The sequence below is a fragment of the Piliocolobus tephrosceles genome, chromosome 4 (genome assembly GCF_002776525.5).
Source record: "Piliocolobus tephrosceles isolate RC106 chromosome 4, ASM277652v3, whole genome shotgun sequence".
NCBI lineage: Eukaryota > Metazoa > Chordata > Mammalia > Primates > Cercopithecidae > Piliocolobus > Piliocolobus tephrosceles.
In genome coordinates, this window is record NC_045437.1 from 123303710 (window position 1) to 123318428 (window position 14719).

Consider the following 14719-nt stretch of genomic DNA (forward strand, 5'->3'; position numbering starts at 1 on the left):
CTTATGTATCTGTGGGAAAGAGGTGGCTCCCCACCAACTACTGCAAAAACTTGCCCTTGCTTTCTTAAAGGCACAAAAGAATTTTAGGATATGATTAGGCATCAGGTCAATGTTGTCATCACATCTTCTAAATTTTTCCTTTTAAATATACAGATATTTAGATAAAAATTTAATATAATACTATAGAAATATACTATAACAAATATTAGAGTATGTAAATACATACATAACATACATATACATTTTCTTTATATTTATATGCATATGCATATATACAGATACATATATATGTAATTCATAGAAACAGTGCGTACTCATTGTAGAAAACATTTTGCATAGGTATATGATACCTGTGGCCATTTTATGTATATGTAGTAATGCATGCACACACGCACACACACATGCCCATACACAAATGTGGTAGCCCACTATACTTATTTATTCAGGTTTACAGAGGCAGTACTGATAACAATCCTCTCTTCTTCTTAGTTCTAAACTAATTAAAAAGCAGTCAAAAGCTGCAGAGTATTAACTGGGAAACTCTATGTCCCTCTCTTGCTATAGAAAGGATGAAATTTCCATTCCCAGATGAGAAAGGCACAGGAACTAGTTCTACCCCTTTGCAACTCATTGGTTACTCCCTCCCAAGAGAGGAGGAGTAACTCATCTCATCGGTAGCAATGGGAAAAGAAAATGTACAAGGTAAGCATTCTCTCCAGTCATGGTGTGGAGGCTGTCATTACTTGTGTCTACCTGTGACTGAGTACCCCAGTTTAGTGGGAGGGGTGAAGTTCAAGGGCTGAATATTAGGAAGCTGCTATTTTGATCTCCAGTAGCTGGCTCTGTCTCTCTGCCAGTTTCTACCTCCAGTTAGAAAGAAAGTAGGGATATTCTTTACTCCTTTATATGTCGTTTGTAAAACCCAAATTGCTATTCTATAATTTGCTGTTGCCCCTGAATATATTGAGAATACTTTCCCTGCTGTGAAATATCCTTTCTTCTATAACATCATTTTTAGTGGTCATTCAGCATGTCTATTGTTTGATGTTCCATAACTTACTGAACCATTCTCCTATACTCAATAATCAGGTTTTTGAAAAATTATTGTTAGTGTAAATAATACAGATAGCATTCTTTGTCTACTGTTCTGTTCATCTCCTGAGGATACATTTCTTAAAAAAATAAAAGAAAAGAAAAGGCTGGCTGGGTCAACATATATGCACATTTGAAATATTTGTTATATACACTTTGAAGTTGTCACCCTGAAAGTTTGTGTCATTTCTGCTTCCCCCAGAAGTAAATGAGAACACCTGTTTCCTTGAGTCCTTCCTAGATTTAAGGAATGGAACTAAAATACTATGCCACATTTTCCTTACTATGATTTCACACACTTTAGCTACTGGGAAGAGCTACCGTGTACCCTTTGTTTGGGAGGCAGTTTCTTTGCCATTTGCCCAAGTGTGAAATGCCATATTTCCTTAAGTCAAGTTACCTACTCTCTTGACATTACAAATATTAGCATTTAAAAACCTGTTTTGAAATTAAGACAAAAGCAAACATCACTGCTAATGTACATTTGAGGAAGGAGGGGGAAGAAACCATGGAAACCAGCAGAGGAATTAAAATGGCAACTAAGAATTAGACACCGGAATAGAACCAGCAATAGGCCAGATGAGGATTATAATTGGAACCAATTTGACAAGAATTATAAGGTGTTCCTTTGCATTTTCTCTCTCTCTCTTTTTTCTTTTTTTTTCTTTTTTTAATTTTGGTCATGCTTTAAAGAAGCCGTGATAAATCTTACTTCCACTATACTTTTGCTCCTCATAAAACTCCTTGAAAATACCACAGGCTGTTGCAACTACACACAAACACAGCTCATTTAGGCCACAGGATGGCACTCTGGGTGCATCCAAGTGATGAAGTGTTACACTCCCCCTAGAAATAAGGCTCTCTGCCCCTTGGGAGACTGAGAGACACCACTCACAGTCCTACTAAAAGCCCAGCACCTATCCCTCGGAGGTTACAGTGACTAACGTTTTATCCACTCAGAATGCCCCGGGCTTCTTTCAAATGTGCCTCTTTCCACACGTCAAACACTGGCGAAGCTCTCCCTAGAACACCTGGCCTCTTGGCCTCCTCACTTCCTTGGAGGCTACACTTACAGGAAGCTACAATATTCCTACTGCTTCAGGAACACAGCTATATTCCTGGGACAAATACATCGGGAAACGCAGCCATTTAACTGCTTGTGGCTCACATGGTGAAACTGCATTTCCACATTGTTGATACTTCCAAATACTCAAAATACCAGTCCTGTTTTTCTTTAAATATAATTAATATTCCACTGTGTGGGAGTTAGGTTAACATATGTTAAATGAAGTGGTATATAAATTACATAGAAACTATTTTTTCCACATTTGGACAATTTTGTCACTGTTATGATAGTTATTATCATTATTGTAATTTGCCATTAAAATGTGACGTAAAAAGAAAAATATCTTTAAGCTTAAATGTGAAGACCTCTAATGTAATCATCGTAACATTAAAAGAACACATAAAGGATGACATAAGTTCTTGGCTAAACAAGGTAGACTTGACTTAATCTTCGGTAAACTGCCAATAATAGTAGAAAAGATTTAGATAAAAATCCTAGTAATGATTTTCACTCACAAAAAGGAAGAAGAACGATTTCCCAGGAAGGGGCATGGGGCAAAAGATTAGGAGACAGTGTGGGTACAACATGGACCCCTTTCAAAGAATTTCTGGGAAATAATTCTATATATGAAGTATGACAAAATAACAGAAAGCCTTGAAGGCCAATCTAAGGTTTTTAGACTTGTCCTAGACACAGAATGAAGGACGTGAGCAGAGATACTGTGTGAAGGAGAAACTATTTTGAGATCAATTGGATATCAATGAAGACAAAATTGGATCAGAGAGAAGGTAAGAGGAGAGGAGAAAAGACAGAAGCACAGAGATGTGTTAGGAGGATGTTGCAGCTAATTAATATTACAAGATCTCACAAAAGGGTGGTGCAGAGGAAATGGAGACAAATCTGCATTTTGGAGGGACACTGAGAGAAATATGGCCTGTCCAGAGGAGGTGACTAAGTGAAACTAGCAATGCAGCCTTCAGAATCACAGCTTCAGACAGCCTAGCATTTGAACACAACCTCACAACCTGTCAGCTCACTATAACAATTCTTTGAGCTCATCTCGAAGGACTCGGTTTTTTCTTTTTTCCCATGGCTCCCACCAATCTTCACTTTCTTTTCCTGCTCCACTAGAATAATGTCCTTTGAACTATCCTCAGTTTCCATGACCTGCAATTCCTAGGGTAAAATACTGCAGGAACCTGACCAGCCATGAGGCCCCACTCACCCTCAGACTACATCACTGCGGATAAACAATGACAAGGATTATCCAACCAGACAAAAGAGTGTACATGTAATTAACAATACATTGCCTTAAATTTTCCAGAAATTTAACTACCTTTCTTCATATATTCCATCTCTAGTCTCAGCAACACCGGCAAGCGCCTCCTTACTTTCATCTGATAATCTTGCCTTATTCTCTTTAAGAATCTCTAGAAGCTGTAAGATGGCAATTTTATCCCAAATCTAGAAGCCCATTGTGTCTACACCCATCTTTTCCTACACTTGTATTTCAATGGAAAAAAAAAAAAAAAAAAAAAACTCAACATGTCCCTGCTTCTGTTAAATGTCAAACCATTTACATATGCACAGAATCTGAGCCTTACTCCTTCTGAAAGATTCTATTTTGCATTTTTGGCCTCCTATTCTATGATTTATGTTTCTCATCTACACACAAACATAATCTAGTCCAGATGACCACTGAACAGCATGGGATTTAGGGGCCCTGATCCTATGCAGTTGAAAATCTGTGTATTACTTTTGAATCCCCAGAAACTTAACTACAAATAGTCTACTGTTCACTGGAAGCCTTGCCGGTAACATAGTTAATGAAGACATATTTTGTATGTTATAATATTACATACTGTATTCTTACAATAAAGAAAGTGAGAGAAAATAAAATGTCCTTAACAAATCATAAAGAAGAGAAAATATATTTGCTATTCACTAAGTGGAAGTGGATCATTATAAAGGTTTTCATCCTCATCATCTTCTCATAGAGTAGGCTGGAGAAGAGGAAGAGAAGGGGTTGGTCTTGTTGTCTTAGGGGCAGCAGAGGAGGAAGAAAATCCAGGTATAAGCAAACCCATGCAGTTCCAACTCATGTTGTTCAAGGGTCAACTGTATACCTCATTTATTTCATCATCAAAGGTTAATCAGTATTTACTATATGTCAGGAGTTTTTCTATGAGTTAGGGGTACATCAATTAGAAAACCTAAACAGGCCAGGTGTGGTGGCTCATGCCTGTAATCCCAGCACTTTGGGAGGCAAGGCGGACAGATCACCTGAGGTCAGGAGTTCAAGACCAGCCTGGCCAACATGGGGAAACTCCATCTGTACTAAAAATACAAAATTTAGCAGGGTGTGGTGGTGCGCACCTATAATCCCAGCTACACAGAAAGCTGAGGCAGGAGAATCTCTTGAACCTGGGAGGCAGAGGTTGCAGTGAGCAGAGATGACGCCATTGCATTGCACTCCAGTCTGGCGATAAAAGCAAAACTCCATCTCAAAAAAAAAAAAAAAAAAAAGAAAGAAAGAAAAAAAACAAAGAAAAAACCTAAACAAACAAAAACAAGCAAAGCAGACAAAAATTCCTGACCCTCATGTAGTTCTAGGCTGTGTAGGTGAGAATTTTAGTCTCATCTCAATACAAACAAAAATAAAAATAAACAATCCACTTCCATTATGATGCAATCTTCCTCAGCTATCAACCATTACTTTATTCCACTTCAGAGAAAAACGTCTTCAAAGAGTTGTGTACATATCATGTCTCCACTTTGTCATCTTGCAATCATTTTTCAAACCACTCCAATCTCGCTCCTGTTCTCATCGCTACATTAAAACTGCTCCAGCTCAGGCCTCAAAAGATACCCATGTTGCCAAATCCAACAATTGCTCTTCAGTCCTCATCTCATTCAACCCCTTGGCAACATTGAACCATGTCATCAATCCTTTCTTTGTGAAGCACCCTTCTCTTGAGTCGTGTTACACCACACTCTTGCTGGAATCCTTTCAGTTCCTTGATTATATCGTACGTGATTCTCAGTGTGCAATGTTCATCCTCTCTCTTTGCCTGTCTGCCTCTCTGCCTCCTTCTGCTCTTCAGGACTTAACTTAAGTGTCACTTTTTCAGAGAACTCTTTCCTATCCACCCGATTTAATAGGAACTTCATTTTGACTCCATCTTTCACATTACCCTATATATTGCTTCCAGAGCATTTGTCAGAATTTGTAACCCTATAAGTACATGCAAGTTTGTTTAGTGTTTGCAAGGAACAAGAATTTTTTTTTTCTGTTATTGCATGCCATTTTTATTTACTTCTAACCTGCCTGACTATGCTGTATATATAATTATAAACCTAGTGCCCAGTGTATAGTACAGGCTGCATAAATAGTAGCTGAATGAATGAACTAAGTATTTTGCTTGCTATGTTATTTCAAGTTTAGGGTGTGAATGAGACAGGATCAAAAGTAATGCTTTGTTTTATGGAGTGGATAATAAAGAAAATGTAAATGTAATTTACATTGCAGGAAAATTTGGAATTGGATTTGCTCTAAGAGGAAAGTTGGTGATCTATTTTGGGAATATTGGTTTTGAGCTGTCACTAGAACATTTAAAGAAAAGATACAGCACAATGATGGAGATATATTTTTATAGACACTGTGGCTACTCCTCACCATCCTCCCTACCTGTTTCCCATTTTGTGGAAGAGGAATTGGCTCAAGAATGGATATAAGACTTAGCCCAATGTAAGGAGACATGAGAAGAAGGTTTCTTAAGACATTCGGGAAATTTTTCTTGTTCTAAGAACAAAAGAAGAACTGCATCCTTTCTCCTGCTGAACATGAAGAAGGCAGCATATATTCCTGATAGCTGCTGTCCACTGTCATGCACTGCCAAAGTAAAGCCAAGCATAGGACAAAGCCAATGCATAGATAGAATAACCAAAAGGTGAAATGACATTGGAAAAGGACCCAGTTGCCCGATGACATTATAGATGGCTGGGTCAACACACCCTGAAGCTCCTTAACTCTGCTCTTTTCTGTTATCAGCCAATAAATCTATTGATTGGCTACTTAGAGTTGGGCTGTCTGTTTTCTTTTTCCTCTTTTTTCATGGAAACCTTTTAACTTAACTGATACACATGAGGTAAAAGATCGGCAGAATGAGTGGAATTTAAAAAAATTAAAAAGCTTGCTGAAGGAGTTATATCATTAAAAAGAAATGGGGGAATCAAACAATAACAACAGGTGGGCAAATATTATCTCTAAAGAAATGGTTAATAGAAATAATCAGTATAAATGGGACAAATAGGGCGAAAAAAAGGCCACCTACGAAAGTCACTTTGTTTTCTCCTCCTGTTCTTTACAGGAATGATGCTGCTCATATTATTTAGTCATGTCAGCACAAGAATACTTAAGGAGAGCCCCAGTATCAGAAAATATAAGCTTATGAAAAACTATTTTTAGGAAAACGTCAATAAAATCCCAGTAAAGGCTAATAAGGCCAGGCATAATGGCTCACGCCAGTAATCCCAGCACTTTGGGAGGCCGAGGCAGGCAGATCACCTGAGGTCGGGAGTTTGAGACCAGCCTGACCAACATGGAGGAACCCTGTCTCTGCTAAAAATACAAAAAAGTAGCTGGGCTTGGTGGCGCATGACTGTCATCCCAGCTACTTGGGAGACTGAGGCAGGAGAATCGCTTGAACCGGGGAGGCAGATGTTGTGGTGAGCTGAGATCACGCCATTGCACTCCAGCCCAGGCAACAAGAGCAAATCTCCACCTCAAAATAAATAAATAAATAAGAATATAAAAAGTCTATTTGTCCATGAATAAATATAATTTTAAATGTGTTTCTCAACTGTTTCATCATTTATTGAGAGATGTTCTTTATTTTAGGCACTCTTCTAGTACTGAGTACAAGCAAACACATCTGCTTTCAAATTATCCAGAGACTACTAGTGGGGGAGGAAGTCTAGTAAAATGTACTACATTGGTGTGATTCATTCTGGGATAAACGTAGGCGCCCAGTACTGACACTAAGGCAACCGTATAACCCAATGTTAATGTAGCTGGACGATTGAGGTGAATGGGCCATGTTAGTTGTCTTGGAGGAAACAGTGCCTGAACTGCTAATGAAGAAATGGGGTAGTCAGGCCAAGGAGAAAACATGTTCTTGATAGAAAGAACAGCCCCAGAGAAATGAAGAATGTATAAACATAGCACTGGAGTTGGAAGTGTGATTCTTGTGTCCTCAACTGTATTTATGACTCTCTGAAACTCGTTGGTCTGAAATAATGTCTCATCAGTCTACAGAAGGTCAAATCAACACAGTCCAAATTAGGAACTAAATGAAAAGTGTCTATTAGCCATGACATTCGACATTATGACTTATGGTTAGATAAATGAACATGACAAGGCACTCTTCAAAGACACCTTGGAGAGACCACATCTTTCTGTAGTGATTTTTAAAGACAAGTTAATCTTACTGTCATTTTGGGGGATTTATTTCGTCTGCTGATACAAAGACCTACAGACCCAGACACATAAGGATGTTGCTCTATTTATGAACCAAATATGCAAATACTGCTATCTAATCATATTTTATACACCTCAATGCAATGCTCAATGGGTCCCAGGAAAGGCTTCTCTAAAGTGGTACCTGTTCATAAGCAAATAGCTTATGTTTCTTATTTTCTAAAATACAACCCAAAGCAACTTTAATCTATGATCAAGAACCTATCTTCCTGATCGGTGAAGTAAGAGTCCATACAAATTGACTATTTCTTACTCTTCACTGGCTTCTGATATGTGGATTAAGGCAACCAGCTAAGTTCCATTTCTTACTATTTTATTTGCTTTCTTTTTTGCACCTCCTGTATTTAGAAGGACAGAAGGCCAACTTATCTAGTCATTCCACAGAAGAATGTATATGTTTAAAGGCACATCTGCTCTGTGCACACACACATGGGTAGAACCTAGCAGGTATCTCCTGCAAATCTTAGAGGCTGTAGAACTCACAACGTCCCTCAATACCTAATTCCTGTCACTAGCATATTTTGACTTTGAGAAAACACTCTCTTAGATCTAATCCAAGCCTATCTTCATGGAGAGTGAATTAATTTAGTTCCAGGGGAGAAGCAGGAAATACTCTATGTGGCAACATTTGAGGCTTCATAACTAGTTCTTTAGCCTCAAAATATCTCTTCCATTGATATTTCATAAGATCTTAGATTTACTGATTGTATGATACATTACTTCATAATGACTAAGTAATAAAAATGTTGTCAATCACATTATAGCCTAATGTCTATCATTCAATTTTAAAAACTTATTGAAAGATCACTTAAGACTCATTTAGACATAAATTTTAATTGTATAACACTCTTACAGAAAATATAAACAGAATACGTTGCTAAAAGTTCTTCATATTAGGAATTCAACCCTTCTGAATCATTATCTTTGACTCAGAGTCATTAATGTCTATACATTCCATAAATTCTGAGCTGGAGAGTTGGTCATGCAGCATATCTTTTTTTTTTTTTTTTTGGAGACAGAGTCTCACTCTGTCACCCAGGCTGGAGTGCAGTGGCATGATCTTGGCTCACTATAACCTCTACCTCCCAGGTTCAAGCAATTCTCTGGTTCAGCCTCCTGAGTAGCCGGGATTATAGGCGTGCACCACCACGCCCAGCTAATTTTGTATTTTTAGTAGAGAAGGGGTTTCACCATCTTGGCCAAGGTGGTCTTGAACTCCTGACCTCATGATCCACCTGCCTTGGCCTCCCAAAGTGCTGGGATTACAGGCGTGAGTCATCGGGCCCTGCCCACAGCACTTCTTAAAATAGTGTTTGTTCTCCTATCATCTTGGTGCTTTTCCTCCAAGTTGTTGACATTCATTCTGTATGCTGACACTGATGCTTTCTTGATCTTATGAGAAGGCTTAAATGAAAGATGATCAGAAAACAAGTAGGACAATGTTCTTTCTTTTAAATGTTCATTAAGCATCATTGTTTCATATAAAAGCAAATGATATTTAAGTTCAACATATTTTACCAATAATGCACATGCCACCATGGAAGTTTTGGCCAGCTTTGTACATGTATAGTCAATGACAATTCCGGTATAACGCTCTTTAGCAGAGTGATTGAATGTGGCCATCAAGTATTCCACAGGTGTCAACATGTGAAAAATATATAACATGCCCTAAAATGGATAAAACATGAACATTCCACATGCAAAACATTTACTGATTTATATTTTATTTATCCAGTCATTAAAAATTGTATCATTGAGGGCCTACCACGTGTCAGGCACTTGAATAAGGGTCATGAAGTAATAAAAGAGACAAACTGGTTTCTCCAGTCACAGACATACAGGCATGTGGATCAAAATTACATACTGCTACAGAGTTTATGGTCTGATAGAAAACAGAGGTTCCTAACTTCTTACAAGATATTTGTTGATCCAGAAAATCACCAGGAATTGCAAGAGAAACTTCTGATATTCTGCCAAGATGCCATCTGCACCTAACAGGAGATGTTTCTGGAAATAAATATAGACATTTACCTTGGATAACGTTTACTTAGGAAAAAGAAAGAACAGACACAAACTAAGTGAAACAAGACTTTCTTGTTTTCAGATTGAAAAAAAAAAAAAGGTAGAGAAGTAGAGACAGCCTGAGTGGAAGAAACGTGGTCAGCCAGCCAGTGGTATGGAAAAGAACAAAAAGCAAGAACATACTCTTGTTAGATCCTTGCTTCCCTTTGACACCTTGGATGTTCTACTGACTCCCATAAGCTTCCAATTCCATAACTTACTTGCCTAGATCTAGGGTATGGACCACTCAGTCCTCACCTTATGCACATTCCCGGATTCAGCCCTCCTGCTGGCTTCCCTATGGATCACATCTTTTATCAGGGTACCATCAAATGAACCATTTGAAGGATCTAGAAGACTTCTAAGATTTAATCTAAATGTTAGGTTGTTTTAGAAACAGAAAAGGTAGGAGCCAGAGACAAAATCCAAGTTGCCTAATAACACTCAGCTTTCTTTCTGTTATACATTCTCCTTTGACACTGGAGCCACTCAATGATCACACCTTCAGTGACCTTCAGCCCTTAATCCAATGATAGGAATCACTTTCTCAGAGGTTACTTCAAGCTGGCTACATTTCGTTGTTTATACTAGAAATGATAGTAGCTGTCCAAAGAAGACATACCTTCCATAAATTGTCATTCTTTGAGTTGAGCAATTTAAAATATATGCACATACACACACAGAGACATGTATGAGTCCTATATATTAGACATTATGATTGACATTAAGTGGATGAAACATAAAATGATGACTCTTCTTCTTAGAGCTCCCATGGCTCATTTAGACAGGAACAGGAAGTCAGGCAGAAAGTTCATACAATAATGGAGGTGTAGACAAGGTAATACACAGTATTTCCTTTACTGATGACAGTCAAAGATGATCTGGGATAGGAGGTGCTGCCTGAGTAGAGATTTTAAAACTAATTGGGAATTTATGAGGTGGGAGGAAGGAAGGTTGGTAGAGTGAATATCTGTTGATTATTGCCTATCCAGCCACCCTTCCTCCTGCCTGTGAGAAAAGCAAATTCAATTCCCTAAGAGATCCAATCACTTCCAAGTTCTTTTTCCATGAGATTCATTCCACTCCTGACTCAGGGCCGTGTATGCAACCTGGGTCTCACTCATCAAAGTATTCCACTGATCTGATCACAGGATTGGTTTCATGATGGATGCAAAATTTAAGGTAAGTTACTGAAACTTGAATCTGGGACTTTTATTACAATGTTTGAGGAAAAGGTGGTCTCCTTTTCTGCTGGAGTTGCCCATGGGCTAGATGTTAGTTTAGAGAATTGGCAGCCATATTGTGACAATGAGGAAGAGCCAGTCTGAGGAAGGAGCCATTACAGAGGAAAGTAGAACAGACAGATGGAGAGACTGTGATCAATACCTGATAAAATCACTATAGCATTTGCATCCAACTGTGCAAAAAGATGTGATAAATTTATCTTAAACTTTTCAGTTCTGTGAGTAAAAAATTTTTTTTCTAATAAAGCCAGATTGAATCATTTTCTGTTGTCTTCATTTAAAGGACTCCTAATTGTGGGGAATTGAGCTGTACATGTGAGAACACAAATTTTGGGGAGCAAAAGGGCAGTGTTACAGGCTGAACTGTGTTCCCCCAAATTCATATGTTGAAGTCTTAGCCCCTATTCCCTAAGAATATGGCTGTATTTGGAGACAGGGATGCAAATCCAATGCAACTGGTATCCTTATTTTTAAAAAGGAGATTAGAACACAGACAAGCACAGAGGGATTGCCATGTGAAGACGAGAGAAAGACAGCCATCTGCAAGTCAAAGAGAGAGACCTCAGAAGAAATCAACCCTGCTGACACCATAATCTCGGACATCTAGTTTCTGGAACTGCAAGGAAATACATTCCTACTGTTTAAGCCACTTGTTTTGTGGTACATTGTTATGGTCATCCGAGAGAACTAATATCTGCAGGTATTCCAGAGGAAGGATTATCATGGATAACGAAACGGGTGGCAAACTGGGTACATTGAAAAGCAGTCATACACTGGAAACCATACAAGGTAGAGAGTAAACAGCATACAGTATGCTCAAATTGATATTAAAAAATGGAAGGGGGACATGTCATTTTCATCACATTTTTTAATGTTTCATTCTTTGTTCCATTATATATAATCTCTTTGCCCATGACGGAGGACAAGCCACAATGCTTAGTTTTTAAACATCGTAACTCAAGTCTTTAAATCTCTATTTGTTTTGAAATGTATCAGAGACCTGCTTGTGCCAAATATAATCAACCTTTCCCGTATGGGTATGAAATCATTCTCATTCACAAGAGCCCCACAGTTGTGATGGGCAGAGTTTGATAAAAGTCAGACATTTTCAAGTTGGTCTCTTCAAGTAGCCTGGCTTCTAAGAAATGGGTTATTGTTGATTTTTACTTGAAAATAGTATGTGGTTCTATTTTGTCTGTATACAGCAGAGTCCTGATGAAACAAAGCATAGTTTAATAATTTAATAATTATGACAAAAAATGCCTCAATTGTTGAACCTTCAAAAACCTCCCATCCTCAAGGACACATTCTTCACGGTTACCATAATGAAGTTCTTTAACTCTGGTAGTTAGAGCAAAGAAGAGTAAAAAATGAAGGACGAGCCAAAAGCTAGAGGAAGAGAAAAAAAGGACTTCTGTTAGAGAAAGAATTTTTAAAAATTGGATTTGTTTCCCTTAGCCTGGGTGTGAGGGCTCATTACTGAATAAATTTTCCATGTTTCATCTGGATACACAAAGCCAGAGTTAGAGTTGGTAACTCGGGGGAACCAGTCTCCTATGTTATTTCTAGCTCTCCACTTATTAAAGTTAGACCAATGCTATTTTCTCTGTACCGAGTTCTATCAGAGACATTTTAAAGTGCTTTTTACTTGCTTGATGGAAAGCATCTGGGCATTGTTGAGTGTTTTCATGGATTTTTACCCATGCTCATAAAAAAACCATAAGGTTCTTTGTTTTTTTTTTTTTCATCCTTTTTTAAAGCACTATTTCACTTTGAGCTGTAATTGTTTATTCGTTTTCAGATCATTCTATAAATCCTGTTTTCCATATAAGCCTGTCATACATACATTGAGAATTTTGCAGAATTAAAAAAATTAGGCATAATTTTCTTATACTCACTGATGCTAGCTTTCAGTCTTGGCTGGGATATTTTTGTTGAGTCATTATAAAAACAACTCTTTTTAAATGGCTTTTATACTTAGGGGAAAAATGAAATCAAGTGCTTTTCTTATCATATTAAGTGAATACATTATATGTTAACAAGCATTTTCTTATTTTTATAATGGAAAAATTGTTAAGCACAATTTCACTCTCCCTAATTGTAATAAAGCAGATTTGCTTTTAGACTGAAATACAATAAACTCTCTGCTAAACAGCAGTCAGCTCAAGATGGGTTGAAACCTAGTGAAAATACTGAACCCCTACGTAAATGGATGGATTTTTATAGACAGTAGGAGCTTTTTGCCCTTCCCCGAAAATATATATTTATAACTTGTTTCCTGCTTGATAGTTTTAGACACTGAGCTATACATGAAAAATTTTTAAAAAGAAGGGGGGCCACTATTTTCCTAAAACCCCTAGTTACACATACAATGATATGGCCTTCGTTTTAAAAGAAAGTTTGAATACATATGCGTGAGCAGCCAGCCAGCTACAGTTATATTTTAGAAAACTGATTTTTAGGAAAATATTTATCTAATTCCTACACAAACAGCAAGGTCAGACTTTGCATTCCACTTCCTCTATCAGGCTTCCAACCCCAGAGCTCATAGTAATGATCTCCCTCCATGAAACTCAGAGTATTTATTGTTGCTGCCACTGATTTGGCACTTAGCATATGCTACCTGGCATTGTTAATTACCTTTTTTATGTACATGTCCTGTCTGTCCAAGTAGTTGACTCTCCTTGACTGTAAGGGCAATATCTTAGAGTACTTTGTATCTCTAGCACATAGCAAATTGCTTTGCTAGAGTAGGTTTTAACATATGCTTTTGGGTAATGGTGGTGATGATGCAATAAAGGACAGCCTTTATTCAATTTACTCTGTGGCACTAAGGCAACTTGAAAATTCTTTGTTGTAACCTGACATAGAGCTTTGCGTTTAGTAGGAACTCAGCACATATTTGGTAGATTCTAAACTATTTTTTTTTTCTGTTTGTATTAGTCTGTTCTCACACTGCTGTGAAGAAATACCCAAGACTGGGTAATTTATAGAGAAAAGAGGTTTACGCTGGGTGTGGTGGCTCATGCCTGTAATCCCAGTACTTTGGGAGGCTGAGGCAGGCAGATCACAAGGTCAGGAGTTTGAGACCAGCCTGGACATGGGGAAACCCTGTCTGTACTGAAAATACAAAAATTAGCTGGCAGCAGTGGCAGGGGCCTGTAATCCCAGCTACTTGGGAGGCTGAGGCAGGAGAATTGCCTGAACTTGGGAGGCAGAGGTTGCAGTGAGTCAAGATCGCACCACTGCACTCCAGCCTAGGTGACAGAGCGAGACTCCGTCTTGGAAAAAAAAAAAAAAAGAAAGAAAGAAAAGAGGTTTAATGGACTCACAGTTGCTAGTTACTTTCACAGGTTGGCATTCAGTGTTTTCAGCTTTTCCAGGTGCACAGTGCAAGCTGTTGGTGGATCTATCATTCCAGGATCTAGAGGTCTGTGGCCCTCTTCTCATAGCTCCACTAGGCAGTGCTCCAGTGGGCTCTGTGTGGGGGCTCTGACCCTATATTTCTCTTCTGTGCTGCCCTGGCAAAGGTTCTCCATGAGTGCTCCACCCCTGCAGCAAAGTTCTCCCTAGACATCTAGGCATTTCCACATATCCTCTGAAATCTAGGTGGAGGTTCCCAAACCTCAATTATTGACTTCTGTGCAACCACAAGTCTAACATCACCTGCAAGTCATCAATATTTGGGGCTTGAATCCACTGAAGCAATGGCCTGAG

The 14719-nt window shown here is 38.3% G+C and overlaps 1 protein-coding gene across 1 annotated transcript in view; it reads right to left on the reverse strand.

Annotated features, from left to right (window-relative positions):
* The window catches only part of TENM2 (teneurin transmembrane protein 2), a 1213529-nt gene that overhangs the window by 1037800 nt on the left and 161010 nt on the right, over positions 1-14719 (reverse strand). The window lies entirely within an intron of this gene.